At 39.5% G+C, this 17310-nt stretch overlaps 1 long non-coding RNA gene across 1 annotated transcript; it reads right to left on the reverse strand.

Moving 5' to 3' along the window:
- Nucleotides 1–7989: 7989 nt before the first annotated feature.
- LOC141810346 (uncharacterized) lies at nucleotides 7990–13862 on the reverse strand. Its single transcript, XR_012600082.1, has 4 exons — nucleotides 13726–13862; nucleotides 12056–12186; nucleotides 8448–8511; nucleotides 7990–8049 (listed from the first exon to the last, which is right to left on the reverse strand). It is a non-coding gene; the product is annotated as an uncharacterized LOC141810346 (long non-coding RNA).
- Nucleotides 13863–17310: the final 3448 nt, after the last annotated feature.

Here is a 17310-nt window from a genome sequence, read left to right on the forward strand (position 1 = left end):
ATTGATAAGTATACCCCATGGACATGAAATGTACCCCCTAATTACAGCATCCCTCTTATACAGAAAGTAAAATACAAAAAGCTGATATAGATACTTGCTAAAACAAAGCAATACAAACTTATTGGCTTTACACTCAGCCCTCGTAGTCTTAAACCCCCAAAGACTCACTCTAAACATAGTTTTAAAGGCTGTAAGTACCTCAGGTTATAAAAGAAACACTTCCAGAGAGCAGGAGACACCCTCCCTAATTATTTACTCCAACAAACCAATCACGCTGCTCTTTTCAGAGCGCTGAAGCAGAGAAAAGTCGTGTTGTCAGGCTCTCCCAGTCGATGCCACTCTCTCATTAGAAAATGTCACCAGGCCATTGATTGTTTTCATGCTTCTGAAACGGATGGTTGATCATAAGCAGTATTCTTCAGAGGCATTAGTCATCCACACCTGGCTGTGTGCAACAAAAACCCCGCTCCGCTCCAAACCGTGATTCACGAGGAGGGAGGCCTGACCCGCTCTGACCGTCTCCCCGCATGGAGCCCAGGGAAGCCTGGTGTTTCTCTCTCTTGTTTACAGATCGAAAGCGTCTCTGGGAGAAGCGGGGCGACAGCCTGTGACAGACTGATGGATGATGTGACACTCGTGCTCCTCTGATGTGTCAGCTCTGCATCCCCCCTGCTCCCCTCCTCTCCTGACCCGCTCCACAGGCTGCCTGAGGTGAGGATCAAGGACTGGACGTGGTTTTGCATGTAGATGCGGTCAGAGAGTAAAATAATCAAGAGGTGGTGATGATTAGATGTATGCTAATAATGAGGATTAACTTTCTGGTTTCGTTTACTCAATATGGACGCACGTGAAGAGAATTTCAAAGAGTTGAAATAAACAAAAACATATCCAGAGTGTTCAAACGTTAGTTTTTTCATCCTTTTTTTTAGAAATGGGTTACTTAGGGACACGACTGGCCAAGAGGTTTGAGCATGCACCCCATGTACTTAGGCAATAGCCCCCTTTGCAGCTGACTTTCACCCTTCTCCTGCTCTCCACTCCCCACATTCACTCCCTTTCCTTAGCTGACTCCTTCAATAAAGGCAGAAATTCCCAAAAATATAACTTGAAAAAGAAAAGAGACGAAAACTGGACATTTCTATCTCATTCAAAGATCATGCTAGAAGCATGCTAAGCTGGAGTTAGCAGCAGCTCAGCTCACAGCCCTTGAAGCATCACCAGAAAAGGTCATAGAAATATTAAATTTTAACTTTAATTTCTTAATTTATTCCTATTAAAATCATTTTCATAATGAAAACTTATAAATCTTGACCTTACGCTGCAACTTCATTATTTATGGCAGCTCAGCTTGCAGCCCCTCCTCATCTTCAGTCTGTTTCTCCTCTCTGATATCCGTGCACCCATTCAGAATCACAGAAAACTGATTTCATAACAAGAAACTCCTCTTCTAGTGAGAAAACACAACAAATGGAGGGATACTAACCGTGAAACTCAGCTTTTGTTTGTCTGAAGCAACTCAGCTAGCAGCCCCTCCAGATATCCTGCAACCACAGAAGGTTGCACAGGGTTGTGGGGCAGCAATGTCATCAGCGAAGACCAATGACCTCTGTCCCCAGACACTTCCACCAGCTCCTCTGGGGGAATACCGAGGAGTTCCCAGGTCAGCCGAGAGATATAATCTCTCTGTCATGTTTTGGGTCAACCATGGGTCTCCTCCCAGTTGTGAATGCCCAAAACACTTCCTCGGGGAGGTGTCAGGAAGGAATCCACACCAGATGCCCAAACCACTCCAAAGACTCTCTCTGCAGAGAAAGTTAATTTCATCCCCTTGTATTCGCCATCTTGTCCTTTCGGTCACTACCCACAGCTGGTGGCCTTGGTGAGGGTTGGGACGTAGATTGACAAGTTAATTGAGAGCCTTGCCTTCTGGATCAGCTCTCACTTCACCAGATCTGCCAATCTCTTGCTCCGTTCTCCCCTCACTTGTGAAACAGACCCCGAGATGCTTAGGCCATTCCCACATGTAGCCGGGTATCTGGAAAACTGCATTTATTTTTATGCGTTAACGCCTGTCATCCACACGAAACCTCAGTTTTATATCACCATAACAATGTTTTCTGAAAACTCCGGCCAAAGTGAAGATTTTGGAAAAACCCGGGTTAATGGTTTTGTGAGGTTTGGGTTCAAAAACGTAACAGGTGCACAGGTTTTCGTCTGGAAAACACAGCCAACTATGGGTTTAGAATGCCTCAAGACGCACTTACCGGCAGATTTGCCTGCTGCAAATGGACAAAAGTATGTTAAAAATGAACGAGGGCCAGGTATTTGTTTTTAAAAACGCCCAGCTACGTGTAGACATGGCCTAAAACCATAGACTGTATAAAACATGGACATAGTCTCCCTGATGTCACCCGTCTGTTTCTGAAACAGAAAATGAAGCACATTGGATATAGCGGCCATATTGGTAGTGGCAAGGGCTTCCCATACAGCTTAAGGGCGCCTGTCCGTCGCTTGTCAGTAAGCTAAGCCTCTTATTGGGCAATCTCACGATCGTAATATCCTCTGAAATGCCGAGTAAGAAAAAAATTCACCCCCAGTACAGTGTGTGCCGATGGTAAAATTAGCGAATATTCCAGCCAGCCTCAAGTGGACACTGGAGAACCAGCAGATTTCCGCATTTCCGCATTTCCGTATCGTCTCATATTCTTGGACCGGAGGATGCCGCTTGCTTCAGACAAAGGAAATATGTCTTAAGATGTCTTTAGACACTCAATATCTTCAAGACACAAAAATCTGTCTGGGTGCTCCCGTGTCATGTCTTAAGACAAAAGTGACGTCTTCAAATTTGTGTCTTAAGACGTCTTGATTTAGGTTATTAAGACGTCTTGAGGCACTTTGATGGTCCACCCTTTTCCAGCTGATAACCATGTTCTCTTACTAAGAGGTGCTGATCTTCATCCTGGCTGCAAACCGCCCCAGTGCGAGCTGGAGGTCAATGTTCCAAACTACAGTTTTATAATATTTATTCAATGCTTTAAACTGGTTTTACTAAGACAGAATGAAATTGAGCTCTTAACTTTTTCATGGACAGCTCAAGAAAGTGTTTTAAATCTATAATCCAAAGTTAAACTAATTGCCCTCCTTGTGACATTAAGTTACCAAATGCCAAAATTTTCCACTTGAACATGGGAGTAATGATTGTGTTTTTCTATACTGAAACAACAAATCATAAAGTTTTTTATTTCATCTAAAACCATGCATCTGTATGAGTGTAAAAGCTGAATTCATGGCGTTGTATGTGGCTGTCAGCTTGCCTGATTGTTAACGGCCAGATGTCAGCCTCAGATTTGCCAGAGATGATGATGTGCGGCGGTGAAGGGCAGACGAGACGGGCGGCGAATAGAGGTGACAGGACATGAGGCTGCCAAATGAATCTGCATAGAAATGAGGAAACTCAGCTTTAAATTACACCTCTCAAAGAAAAGAGAAGAAGAGGGAGAAGTACTGCGGCGGTCAGCGAACGGACACGCCCGTCTGAAAGATCAGTGAGCGCGGACATACTGTGAGGAAATGTCACGAATAACGAACGGTCATTGACCTGTCAATGCTGCTGCATAATAAGTCACATCAGCAGTCGGAGCGATGAGTCACGCAGTAAACGCTCGTCTGAAAAATTAATGAGAACGAAGAAAATAAGGAAACTTTTAAAAATACATTATTACAGTGAATGTTTAATTGGTGTTTGCTTCCCGGCTCAGTGAAAGACGTAAAACAGGATGTAATAAATGGACTTCTGATGAGACATTCAGGGTAATAGACCTGTTGAATTTCCGACTGAGAGCCTTAATTCTCTCAGACGTGCCTGCCAATTTCTCAGATCTCTGAAGCAAGTAAACAGCTCTAAGTAATGTTTTGTATGCGGTTGGACGGATTAATCTTCCTACATTGATTTTACTCATTCTGCCATCACTTAAACCCTCCAAACACATATTTCCAAAAAGAATGACAATTAGTTGACCGCTGGGCTCACAGTCGATACTGAACGACGAGAATCTTTGTGTTCCTGTTTTTCAATCACAGCTTCTGTGATTCTCAATCAGTGCAGCAACGTGGATCTATACAGCTCTTCCACAACACGGCACCATGTGAAGGTACCGTTCCCACTCGGATTTGACATTTCATGATTGTTTTGATGCAGAAAAATGACAAATTTGTGAAAGTCCGATCTTTGGAGTTTTTTCTTCAAGAATGGTAGAAATGTTCCCACTTAAAGGATTCAAATGAATGAATGAATGAAATGAGGCTTTCCGCTTCGTTAAACCACATTAAGTGGTTACCATCAGGTTATCTGATGACTGCCTCCACCACCATTCACGTCCTCTCTGGTGAATGATTACTGTTAGAGGTCATCAGTTATTTCCCACTAAATTAGGCTCCACTTCTGAAGGCGGCAGCCCCAGTAGACTTTTTTACCTTTATCTGCTTCCACAGATAGAGAAGCCTCTCTCTGCTGCAGGTCAATGAGAATACACTGCTCCACAGCTCCATTGAATTGCTAATCCAACCCTTAACAAGTCTTTCCCAGGTCCCTTTCATAGCTGGCTGCATTGTGCTGATGCACTCAGGGAACGGGAGGAAAGCGCTCGGGGAAAATGTAGAATTTCGGCCATTTCTGGATTTCTGATAACTTCACAAGCACAGCTTTAAATGTTGTAACAATTTTAATTATCAGAAAAGAAAATAACCAGATCGCCACTACGCTTGGGCAGACGGAGAGTTTCTTGGTGTCAGCAATTAGTCATAGCTGACAGACAACCAAAAAAACATCAATGCCTTCTAAGGCCTGCTAGCCTACCTCTAGACCAGAGGTCAGCAACCTTTACTTTCAAAGAAAGTATTTTGCCTCAACTCACCTAGATTAAAGACATTTGGGAGCCACAAAATCTATTTTGGGTACAAAATTCTAAACATAGTAAAAATCTATTGAATAATTATCTAAACAAGATGTGTTTGTGTTTACAATATTGCACATGGGATGTCCTATTTTTTAAATTTTTAATAAATTTGCAAGTAAAAAAATGGAAGAAAATTAAATTTATAAAATGTGCAAAAATTTGATTAATTTACAAAAACTGTAAAAATTTCAAAGAAATTGCAAAATTTTTGTAAAAGCTAGAATTTAAACAATTTACAAAAATTTGCAATTTCTTTTAAAAATGATTAAATTTGTAACGATTTTAAAAAATTGTAAAATCTTACAAAAAATTGAAAATCTTTTTTCATTCAAAAAAATGCAAAAATAAAAAAAAATTAATGCATTATTGCAAAAAAAATGGAAAATCTTTTTCAATTTCAAAAAAATGTCAAAAAATGACATTCACAAATTTTTAAAAGTTAAAAAAAAAAAATTGTATTTGTATTTACGCTTGACTTTATTTAGTCAATTTTTTTCATTCATACCCTCTGTAAGAAAAACAAAAATTCTTTATGTCACTGAAATTTCTTTTAAGCTACAAGGAGCCACTGCAAAAGAGTCGAAGAGCCAATTGAGGCTCCAGGGCCACAGTTTGAAGACCCTTGCTTTATTCTAACTAGATTTCAAGAAATGATCCAAACTTGCTCCAAACCCAAAACAAAGTGTCCAAAAGTCACTGTATGAAAGGAAAATCCAAAAGAAAAGGGAAAGTTGCCATGACAACTGTAATACCTGAAGTAATTCTACATGAACGTCAAAAGAAAACCTCCTCAGGTTGCTCCAATCCTGCCGAATCTTCCGAAAAACCTCCTGTAGCTTCTCGGGAAAGAAGGGTTTCAGGTGAACCACATTTACAAATTTGGCCAGAAAAAAATCAGCTTAAGTTTGTAACCTGGAGCCAGTGCAGCTATCATATTAAAGGCAAGCCAAAAATGAAATGCTCAACATGTGCACAGCAAAAAAATAAAACAATAAATAAATCAATAAGGGCAGTAGAAGTAGCTTGTGTCTTGTTTTACTGTTTGAAAGTGGCTCTCATTGACAGTAATGACACTATCAGTATCACAGTGTCGATAAATGCGCCAACCCTATACACTAACTCACACCAAAGTATCAGTAGCTCAGCGTCCTTCACCTGAACCACCTTCATCCTCCCGGGGTCATCCGAGTGTAAGGTGAGCCTGGTCCTCTTATCAGTGCATCCAGACCTCAGAGCTGCCTTATCGGCCCACTTGCCCTGGAGATGTTTTGGGCTGCCATGCACCAACACCTCCACACGATAACACCTGTGATCGTGTGATCATACATCGATCCGTCTGTCTGCTAAGTCATTTTCAGGGGCTGGAAAAATGGTGCTAGCATGTTTGCCTGAGAGCACATTGCCCTCTTCCAGGAGGTAAGATGGCCACCTCACTGCCTCTCAGTGACAGGGCAGCTACCTCCACCTATAATGCCTTAAAGGTGATATATAAGCACGCACTGACAGGCTGCATTGAGCTGCAATCCCATGAGAAATGACTGATACATGAGATCCCTCCTGTGTTTACCCAGAGGCAACACACCTCACACATACATGGGCTAAATCGATGTGCACAGAGTGGATTACATGTTCAAGAAGACAAGGTGATGGCACAGCTATAGACATGCAAATGCTGTGAGAACGCCTCAAAGGAGAAACATTTGGTGCATTATCAAGGAGATCCACTTCTTAAACTGAGGACAGGGTTTCTTCCAGGTATTTTTTTTTGTAATTTCACAGTTCGAAGCCCCGCTGAGATATGTCTTTTTTATTAAAAACTACTTTAAATTTGTTAGACTGGCTGATGCATATACTACATTTTTATACTATCATATATATATGCACACCTTGGCCACCCCTACTTATGTCACAGCCCATGACACCCATTCTCAAAAGTCTGGACACGGCCCTGCACAGAGGCACATAGTAACAGTGGTATGAAAGCTGACAGGCTTTCATACCGATTATCGATTAATCGATTACTTGATGCAATTTTCAGTAGAATACTCGAATACCAAAATAGCAGATAGCTGCAGCCTCAAACGATACTGTATGAGAGTAACCCCAGGTAAGAGATGATTTAAAGAAGCCTCTGTTTCCAACATCCAGATAACTGGTTCTTCAACCGTCAATCTTCAGGTCAGTGCACTCCAACAGCCTCTGTGAAACAAGATTGCATCCAAGGCTGCGAAGAGCTCTCCACCTTCAGGTCAAGGTCCTGCCATTCAAATCCTGTCATCTACCTCCTCTATACTTACCAGGAACAACACGCCACGAGCCTTTTGTTTGTTTCCTTCATGTACCTTTCCTCTGATAAGATAATTCACCCTCTGCCCTCACTGCAACTCAGTTTATAAAAGCAGGAGTTTCACACAAAAAGTGTCAGCAGCCACCGTGTTGGCTGTCTTTGTTTACCCCGCGCTCCAAGGTTACAGCTTGATTTATTTCCCACAAATCCTTCCTCCAGTCAATTAGCAGCTTGTACACCTGACAGGTACCGAGCTCTTGCTGTACCCAGCAAATTATCCTGTCACAGGCTGTGCAGATATCACATTGTTCCCAGGCCAAATTATTAAACCCTTTTTCTGCTGCTGCTTCACTCATGATTTACTATCATATCGTCTCCCTCCAGTGGGCCTATTCTTAGGGCACGTATCGCGCTCATCATGTGTGTTGGAGAGAGGGTTATTTTTAGTGCGGCGGTCACGTGATGTGAGAGCTAGTGGAGTCTCACAGCTGTAGGCGACTGGTGCAAACATGCTACAGATTCACAGCTTCCAGCCCGGAACAAATGACTGGCTTCCTGCAGACGTCAGGATCAAACATCCATGCACATGAAAAAAAACACATTTCTTTTACAACAGGCTCCACTGTTCCAGCTCCCAGCTTTTCCAAACGCACTTAAACTGTTACCCCAGTGGACTTTTTGATGCGTAATTGCACCGTGTCAAATGCGAGAAAGATTTAATCAGCGACTTGCCTTCAGACAGTGAATCTGCTGGCTGACAGTATGTGGGAACAGCTCGTACACCTGATTGAGAGTCCTCCTGAAACCCTGACAAAGACAAAACATGAATGTGATTACTTATTCTCGCAGCAGAAAGGAGATTTTCTGCTTCACAATGACTACCCTCTTTATAAATTATGAATTAGAGCAGTTTGTATGCTGCTTCAAGTGGATCACTTGAAGGCGCTTGAATAATTAATTGATGCATTGTACCTTTAAGTACTCAATGTATGTTTAAATGGTAGGGAGGCAGGTGAAGTGTGAGCTTAAGATTTTGCATTTAATGGTTGATATTTCACAGTTTATTTCACTGTGCGTTGAGGCTCCATGTCGCTGGAATAAACTGGTGGTGCTACTTTTCACAAATGTTTGTATGAGAACATATTCAGTAAAATCTTTCCGTGCATGTTTACAGACACGATTATGAACAGTGCTTTCCCTCTCACCTCCATCACTATTCCTCCCCATGCTTCCAGTCTACCTTGTCTTCTTCTCGTGAATACTCTGTACCTGTATGTAAATAAAAGTGAATACATGAATCTTAAACCACAGCTTGAGCCCAGTAGAATTTGTACAACATGAACCTTTAATTTAAAGTGATACTCTGGGATGGAACAAGTTGGGTCCTATCACAAGGTTTAGGGCAGAAATTACCCCTACAGCAGTGTTTTTGTGCAGCAGAAGCCCAGAGTGCACACACCAAACACCCCCTCCCTGCTCCTCTGCAGGTTTCCTCTGCACTCAGACGGGGCCATATTTTACTTGACCAAAAACACAAATAAATGGACTCCCACTGAAAAAATTTGATATTGGTCTGCATTCACATTTCATTCACAGCTAAATAAGGCTCTAGTTCTCATCGTGTCTAGAACTACAGCCTTATTTAGCGGTGTTTTTGTGTGAAAGTAACGCGCTGAAAATTCTCTAAATAAAGCGTGAATGCAGACCGATATCAGATTTTTTCGGTGGGAGTCCGTTTATTTGTGTTTTCGGTCAAGTAAAATATGGCCCCGTCTGAGTGCAGAGGAAACCGGCAGAGGAGCAGGGAGGGGGTGTTTGGTGTGAGCGCTCTGGGCTTCTGCTGCACAAAAACACTGCTGTAGGGGTAATTTCTGCCCTAAACCTTGTGATAGGACCAAACTTGTTCCATCCCGGAGTATCACTTTAAGTCACCCCTGTTAAGATAACCTTGAATTATCCAAGCATCAAGCAGGCCACCTGAACTGCTTCTCATATTTTATTGTTAAAAAGAGTCAGAGATCATGCCCAGAAATCTCATTTTCCCCTATTTCAGGAAACATCAGATTTTTTTTCTCTTGCCCAAATATTTGAAGAGTTACGGTAATAAGAACAGCTTGCATCATTGTTGCACATGCATTCCCATGCAGTACATAAAGCTTGTCTTTCTGTGATAAGGATCTTTTTAAACTGGATTTTAGTGACACCTTTAGGCTCAGGCATTTACCATTGAACGGTTTTGAAGCCAAAATACCCCTGTCAAAGGCCGCCGCCATTGGCACTGAGAGAATCTGAGTGTAGTCAGGTGCGAAAAATAATGATTATTTTTTCTTTCAAGAGTCTAATCTCTTCTTGGCTCTTCCTCCCTACATATTTTACACATTTTTACCCCAATAAAAAATACACAATAACAACAGCATCATTAAACGTGACGTAAAGCCTTGTTTTTAACCTCTTTTAACTAATGAAAACAAAACTTTTCAGAAGAAAGAGGACTGGAATACAAGACAGCCAAATGATATCTTCAAATCGCCACAACAATCTGACGTGAAAAACATTTCTACAAGGTTTACCAATTTTTTAAAAGTTTGACCACAGCCATCTGGAATGACTGGGGAGAGGTATTTTTTGACCTATTCTGCAGCCAGCCACCAGGGGGAGCAGTTTTTGTGACCTCACTTCGAGCCGAGCATGATGACCTCCATTTTTACAGTCTAAGGTTTGTCTTCAGTTTATTTGTCTTTGTCCTTTTTGTCAGATTATTTAGCGGTTGGCAACTAGTTGAAGGTGCATTACTGCCCCCTGGTGGTGACTCTTAACAAGGCATGCGTTAGTTTTGGAAATGAATGGGGATTGAATCTTTTTAACAGTACTTTTTCTTGTTCAACACAAGTTTTTAACGCAACGAGGAAAGGTATTTATCAACAGTTTTGTAGCACAGATGGATATATTTAGCGCAACTCTCAGTCCGGTGCTCTAAGACGTGTCTGAAATGTGTTACGTTAGTGAATCTTGGTTATGTCCTGCCAGTCATCTACCAACCAGAGCTCACGTAACCAACATCACTTGTTAAACTTCATCAGCCAGCGTGTCGTTCTCATAGAGACTTCGACGTACCAAAAAAAGGATATAGGAATAACCTACTTTAGTGATGATAATCTCATTTCAAAGTCTGAATTACAATCAGGCATATATCGAGAAGGCAGAGTTTTTCAATATCACTTAGAAACTCCCTTTAAGGAGCCATTTGATTTGCCAAGATGGTTGAGAAGTTATGGTAATTTAGAGAGCACTTGTGGAATGGGAGCGACGGTGCTCTGATGGTTTTAAGGCATTAACTAGAATTTATAGTCGAGCACTCTTCACTCTTTCTTGTATAGAATCGATCTTTGTGACATTTACAGAGCCAAGAAACTTTCATAATATGTAGTTTGGGTCTCTAATGTAGGTGTAACTAACAAAGAAAGACGTAGCTGACAGCAGAGGCGCAGCTGACACACTAAAGGCTGTCATTTACATTAAAAAGGAAATGCTGTGTGTTTCATCTTTACACAAAACCCACAATTTCACAAGCAATAAGTAATCACATGGTATCAGTTTGTGATAAATGTCCAAATTAGCACCTGTGTTTGAAATAAACCTGAGAGAAACAATGAAGTCTTCAGACGTTACAGCAGAGCAGATTCATCCACACCTGTTGGGATCAGAGCGGATCTCAGAGCCAGAGCAATTAACCCCAGGAGCGAATGACACCCTATCATTTTCCTGCAAAGCATTATCTATAATTTAGCTCCTTACATAACTCACAGATACTTCCAGGAGACTGGGATGTACTTATGTGAGAACCTCTGCTGCTTTTTGAGGAACCAAAGGTTCTGTCTTCATGCTTGGTGGAGCTGCACTGTAATTTTCATCTCAGATCATCCACGGTTATCAGTCATGGTCAACGGACCCGCTCGTCCACCACCTCAGAGAAAATGGATCAGTTCAACACTTTCAGAAAGCAGAGGAAGATGAAAGGAGGTGGACCCGGCAGAGAAAGTTTGACTAAAGGGAAGAGCTGAAAGGCTGTAATCAAAAACTTTCTTTTCTCAAAGTTTTGGGCTGAGAGAAAATGGGAGGTCAGGTGTCAAGTCAGCTTAAAGCTTCCACAAATTGTTTACGCTGCTGCCTCAGCACAGACTCAAAGGTTGGATGGCTGCTCTGTGAGTTTACTGAATCTGTGATATTATTTCATCTCAAACAGCAGCTCAGACAGCTTCGAAAAAAGGTCTCTGAGTTTCTCACATATTTGGACAGACAGAGACGGAGGTTTACTGACAGACAAGCTGAGCGACTGAAGGCGACAAGATGACAAATTTCGCTCTGACTGGGTGGTCGTCATGCTGACACGCTGCTTATAGGAGCTCTGCTAGTGCTTTACACGGATCTTTGTTCTCTCCTCATACCTCGATGATTATTTACAATATGAAGAGACTAAAGAGAGGATTCTTAGGATCATTTCTGCACCACTAGGGCTGCAACTAACAATTGTTTTTGATGTCGACAAATCTATTGATTATTTTTTTCAAATAGTTAATTTATTATGATTTGACCTTTAAAATGTGCACACCTATAAAATTCAACCTGTGTGTTGCATTTTCACTGCATTTACCCAAAAAATGGGTAATGACGGTGATGAGCTCTTCCTTTTAAAACACCAAAACATTTCCATGTGTTGCTTTGACTGGATATAAACAGCTCTAAATGTGTAAAGATACACCCTGACATTAAGCTCAAAGCAGCTCAGAGTGACTGTTCCTCCAACGTAACTCACCAATCACAGCCTCAACGTGGTCCAGTCCAGGTGGAGGGGGCTGCGGTTTCAGCGGTTTCCCCCACTGCCACGTTTTCCTCACTTGACTGCAAATCAAACGGTTGTTGTTTTTAGTCCTGAGATCGGTTAAGCTGTGGAAAAGATGAGAGATGGACAATTATTCTGCACGACTCCCCAGAGGAAAATTTTACTGCTCGAGGCTTTTTCTTCTGCATCTCAAGAGACAAAACGCTGATTCTCATTTCAGCGGTTCCAAGTTTTAAATATTCCTTATTATTTCCTTTTTTGTTTCCCTTAAAATTAACTAGGAGAAAGGGTTGAGACTATAGCCACATGAATCTTATTTGAGACTTCAGGTGTTTGTCCTGTTGATAGTTCACTGTCATCTCCAAAGGAGAAAATAATGAGAATATGATGAGCCTACTTATATTACGCAGCCCCACATCAAATTATCAAAACAAGTGGTTCTATTTTTTTTTTTAATTACATAGGAAGATTTTCCTCAATGCAAACACAAGGCTTCTATACATTATTGCTTTCATTTGGAAAAAACTAATACCAATCATTGTCCGAAAAGGCTATGGTGCATCTTTTTGCATCTTTTGCAAAACATCTCACTGTAATAGTAAGTATTTTTACAGTAATATTATCAGTCAGTTATATTTTTCCAAATGAGCGTGAAGGACCATAAAGTAGCAACGTTATGAATATTTTTTTCATGAGAATTAAAAGAAGCATTTTTATGTATGACCATGCTGGTGATGCTGTTTACATCTATATCAAACAGAATAAAGAGGTAGCAAAAATCAATGACTGTATGCTGTTTTAAGATCTGTAATTTATGAAATACAAACAGGTTTAGCTGTATGCATATTTTTCTGCGCATATTTCCTTCGCTTTTAAAGTGACATTATAATGGGATTTAAATACTTGTATTTATTCGTGTTTATATTCATACTTTTATTAGCCTTTTTTTTAAGGTTTTAATTTTTTCTTTCTTTCTTTCTTTTTTTATTAAGCACTTTTCTATTTATTTTTCTATTTGTCTTTATATTAATACTTTTATTAGCCTTTTCTTTTATGGATTCTTATACAATTTATTTATTAATTTATGTTTTAATTATTTTATAGATTCTTATATAATTGATTTATTGATTGATTTTTTTTTATTTTTGCTTTTATAGATTATTATATACTTTGTTAATCCATTTTTTATTCTTTTATAGATTCTTATATAACTTATTTTATTGATTCATTTTTCCTTCATCTTTTTTTATTCATTTATACATTCTTCTTTTTTTTATTAATCTATTTATTCTTTGATAGATTATTATACGAAATATTTATAAATTTATTTATTTATTTTCTTCTTTTATAGATTTATTCTTGTAATTTGGCACTCTCACTACTCCATAGTAAAATAACCCTTTAATGTAACTGAATCAATCAGAGATTATAACAACTTTAAAAACCTGGAGCGACTTGTTAAGGTAACCGCTAGATGACCTAAGCAAGTTCATAGCCACTGCTTTAGTGCTAAGGCTAGGCACGTACATAGCTACGTCCTCCAATGCTACGGCGAACTCAGCAGCGGAACCAACTCAAAATCAATAGAAAAGTGCTCAAATCTACAAAATAGGATCAATATATTTAACAAAGGCGTAACTTACTCTCTTTTTCTTGATCCAGAGCTGCTGTTGTCCTCCATTCCTCTTTCTTTTGCTGCTTTCGCACACTCGGCGTCTGTCTTGCGTCAAAGATCCGCCTAGCAACTCGAATTGACCAATCACAGTCCGGTGTGTGGAACGAACAGCACAATCATCCAATAGCCTCTTTGATCGCTGACTCGAACGTCCTCTTCACCCAACGACAGCGTTGATGCGCCTGCGCAGTTCAACTTCGGTCAATATTGTATGTAAGTTTGTAATTCTCTGTAGAAAAATGTGTATGAGTAAAGAACAGTTCATCTGTAAGCAGTTAGCATCCTCAGCTAACAAAATAGTACTACTGAATGTAAGAATTAGTTAAGTTACATTAATTAATCCACAGAATGAAGCTGAGCAGTCACAGAAACACATAACATCACAGCATCTGCACAAGTGCTCTCTTCTAGGTAAGAATTCACAGTTAATGTGCATAAAATTATGCATTTAGTGTTTTCTTGTATTGTCTTGTGTGTCTAATGGTGAGGTTTAACAACCAAATTGATATTTATTTGCATGTTAATCACTAATAGCAAAACAAAAGTGAAACTAATCTTCATTAGCCACATGCTAGGGGGAATTCTGGTTAGACGCTTGTACAGTTGATTTTGTTTTTCATTTGAAGCTAGTGATTAACATAATTTAATCTTACCCCTTCTAGTCCCTATACACTTTTTCATGTAAGATTCAGATAAAATTAGCACTAAAATTACATTAATGTGCCATAAAGATCAGTAATTACAGCATCAAGCATTAAAAAGGATACTGAATTACTGCATGTTAACATGTTTGGTCTTACTGTCCTGCAAAGTCTTGGAGTGTGGTTGTCAAATTAGAAATAATAGGTTCATCAGCAGGGAAAATCAGTGTATTCACTTTTGAAATAATCCCAAATTTAATTTGTGTTTGTGTTTTGTTTTGTCTAGAATCAACAAACTGAAGCCATCTGCCTGATTACGGCCTGGACACACGTGGGCAGAGAGGCTGAGGGAGGCTTTTGAAAAGCAGATGAAGGCTCCGGTGAGATAAATGTGATGTGAGTGGACACATGTGATCAGCTGTTCTCGCTATCCTCCGCCTGCAGCAAGGTGCTTTTGTGAAAAGCCATTACGGCTGAGCCTGCTTTCCTATACACTCCGAGCTGAGCTTATCCTACAGGTTTCACTTCTGGATCCTATAGACGCATCCCCCAGCATGCTCTGCAATCCTTTAGCTGCTTAACACGATTAAAAATAATGGAAGGAACCGTGCAATTCTGCAGCCTCCTTGAAAACTGTTGGGAAGTGAAGCACTCCATCTCTTTGTTCAGGCTGTGTTCACTAAATGAACTTTCTGCTGAAGCTCTGTTTGTGGTGATGAAGTGACTGCTGCTGCAGCTGCAAACACAAGTCATTACACGGGAAGTCTACTGAAGGAGCTCCCAACCCTTGAAAACATCCATCAGTGTCATTAAATAAATGCTTCTGTATTCTCCAAAGTGCAAATGAAAAGTTTTAATTTTTTGAACAACACAAGAGGATTATTGCTGAATTTCAGCAATGTTCAATTTCTTGTCAGCACATGCCCTTTTATTTTCAGAGCTCCCAAGGCAGTTCACTAAGAGTGTGCATATCATTTCTATGAATCAGTTGCTCCAGCTGCAAATAAATAAGCAGAAAATATCACATTATGCTTCTCAATTACAGAGTTTTTAATTAGGGCGTGCAAATGTGTTTGGAGAACACAGATGCAAATCTAATCAAAATGTTTTTTTCCATTTTATTCCCCTCCTCTCTGCTTGAACAGCAGCACGAGCAGACAACTTCCCACACAAGTCCACCGAAAATTTAACTAAATGTGTTTGAAAAGCTGCAATTTTCAAGATGACTGTGTTGGTGAAACCCCTGAGATGCGTCTAGAGAAATATATTTGAGAACCGACTCTGCTGTTTTCTGCGCTGTGAGGAAGAAATCTGAAGGAGAGACAGTGAAAACGCAGACACAGCGAGGTCATGTGTGTTTGTGGCATTATGTGGAGGGAAAAAAACGCTGATATACTGTAAGAAAAGAAAAGAAAAACCCCAGTGTCAAATCAATAGATAGATCACGGCTGAATGTCTCTGAGCGCCTCTAGGAAAATAACTGCAGCAATTCAAACTCAAGGTTGGAGAAAAACAACCTACAAACTCACAGCTGTGTTCAGAAAATTCATGCAGAGTTATTTGAAGTGAACGCAGGATACAGATTATATTAAGAGGACTGATGTTGTCAGTATCAATACACTCAACAAGCTCGCTGCAGCACAGACTCTACAGCGGGCTGATGAAGACAGATTATGAGGCTGCCAGGGACAGTTTTTACTACTGGTGGTAGAAACAGAACAAGCAGGTAGCAGATACTTCTTTAAAGACTGGTCTATTTAATGCTTTCATTGAACTGCTGCCTTCGAGGTCATTAAATAACTCACAAACAGACTCAAAAACAGCCTCGACCCAGAGCAATTCCTGCACTTAACACAGAAACACTCTTTATGCAATATTACCACTAAGTGCAATATCTCTTCCTGTCTCTTTGTGCCTGTATGCCAGCTTGTTTTTTTTTTTTATTGTTTTTATTTATTAACACTGTTTTCGCGCTGAAAGATTATCATCCAATTTAGTAGTACTTTATGCAATGACAATATAAGTCTGTATATCTATCCATTTATTTCTGGGTAAGCATAGCCTCAGTCTGTTACGGTTGTTTTGTAGATTGATGGAGGAGTGCATGAATAGATATGAGTGCATTAAAGGAAGATAACAGCACTGCAGAGCACAAATGTAGAAAGCTCAACATAAATCAATAACATCAATAACATCAGTAAGTGTTCTTGAAGTGTAGCTGCATTTTGTGTATAGGAGACAACATGTCAGAATTTTAGAAATAAATAAATTGCATAAATTAATAGAATGTTGTGTTTGTTTGTTAAATCTAGGCAAAGATTTGTATTGTTTATGTTGGTACAGACAGGAATCGTAATGGGTTATCATTTATTTATTTAATTATATTGAATAAGGAGTGGAAAGTATTAAGGCTGACTTCCTTCCACTCCTTTTTGGAAATTTAAAACAAGTCAAACTTGTGATTTTACACAGTTTTTTTTGTGTTCTTTGCAGGGATGTGAAGTTTCTCTGTTGTGACTTTCTGTTGTCTGTGGTTTATTTTAGTTTATTCTTTCTTTTACATATTAGAAATAAATTAATGTGATGTCTTTTTTTTCTGGCAGGCTTTTTTTTTTATTATTCCATTACTAATTTTTATTGAATTGTTTATTCAAATAGTTTTATTTACCTGAATGCTTTATTGATTCTCACCAACAGTTTATGATTCTGTGTTATCGTATTGTTGTATTATATTAATCATTAATATAAGTTAATGTAATTTATACTAATTTATTTTAGGCATTAATACAAAACTTAACATTATCCTTGGTATTTAGATTTTGTGGCTATGGATATAATTTCCTGAACTTCAAATTTCCTTTATATATCGATTTATTTACTTTTTATTTTTATTTTTATTTTTATGTTTCTAA

Source organism: Halichoeres trimaculatus, unplaced genomic scaffold (genome assembly GCF_033239565.1).
Source record: "Halichoeres trimaculatus isolate MK-OKI-2021-1 unplaced genomic scaffold, fHalTri1.1 fHalTri1_scaffold_21, whole genome shotgun sequence".
NCBI classification, from domain to species: domain Eukaryota; kingdom Metazoa; phylum Chordata; class Actinopteri; order Labriformes; family Labridae; genus Halichoeres; species Halichoeres trimaculatus.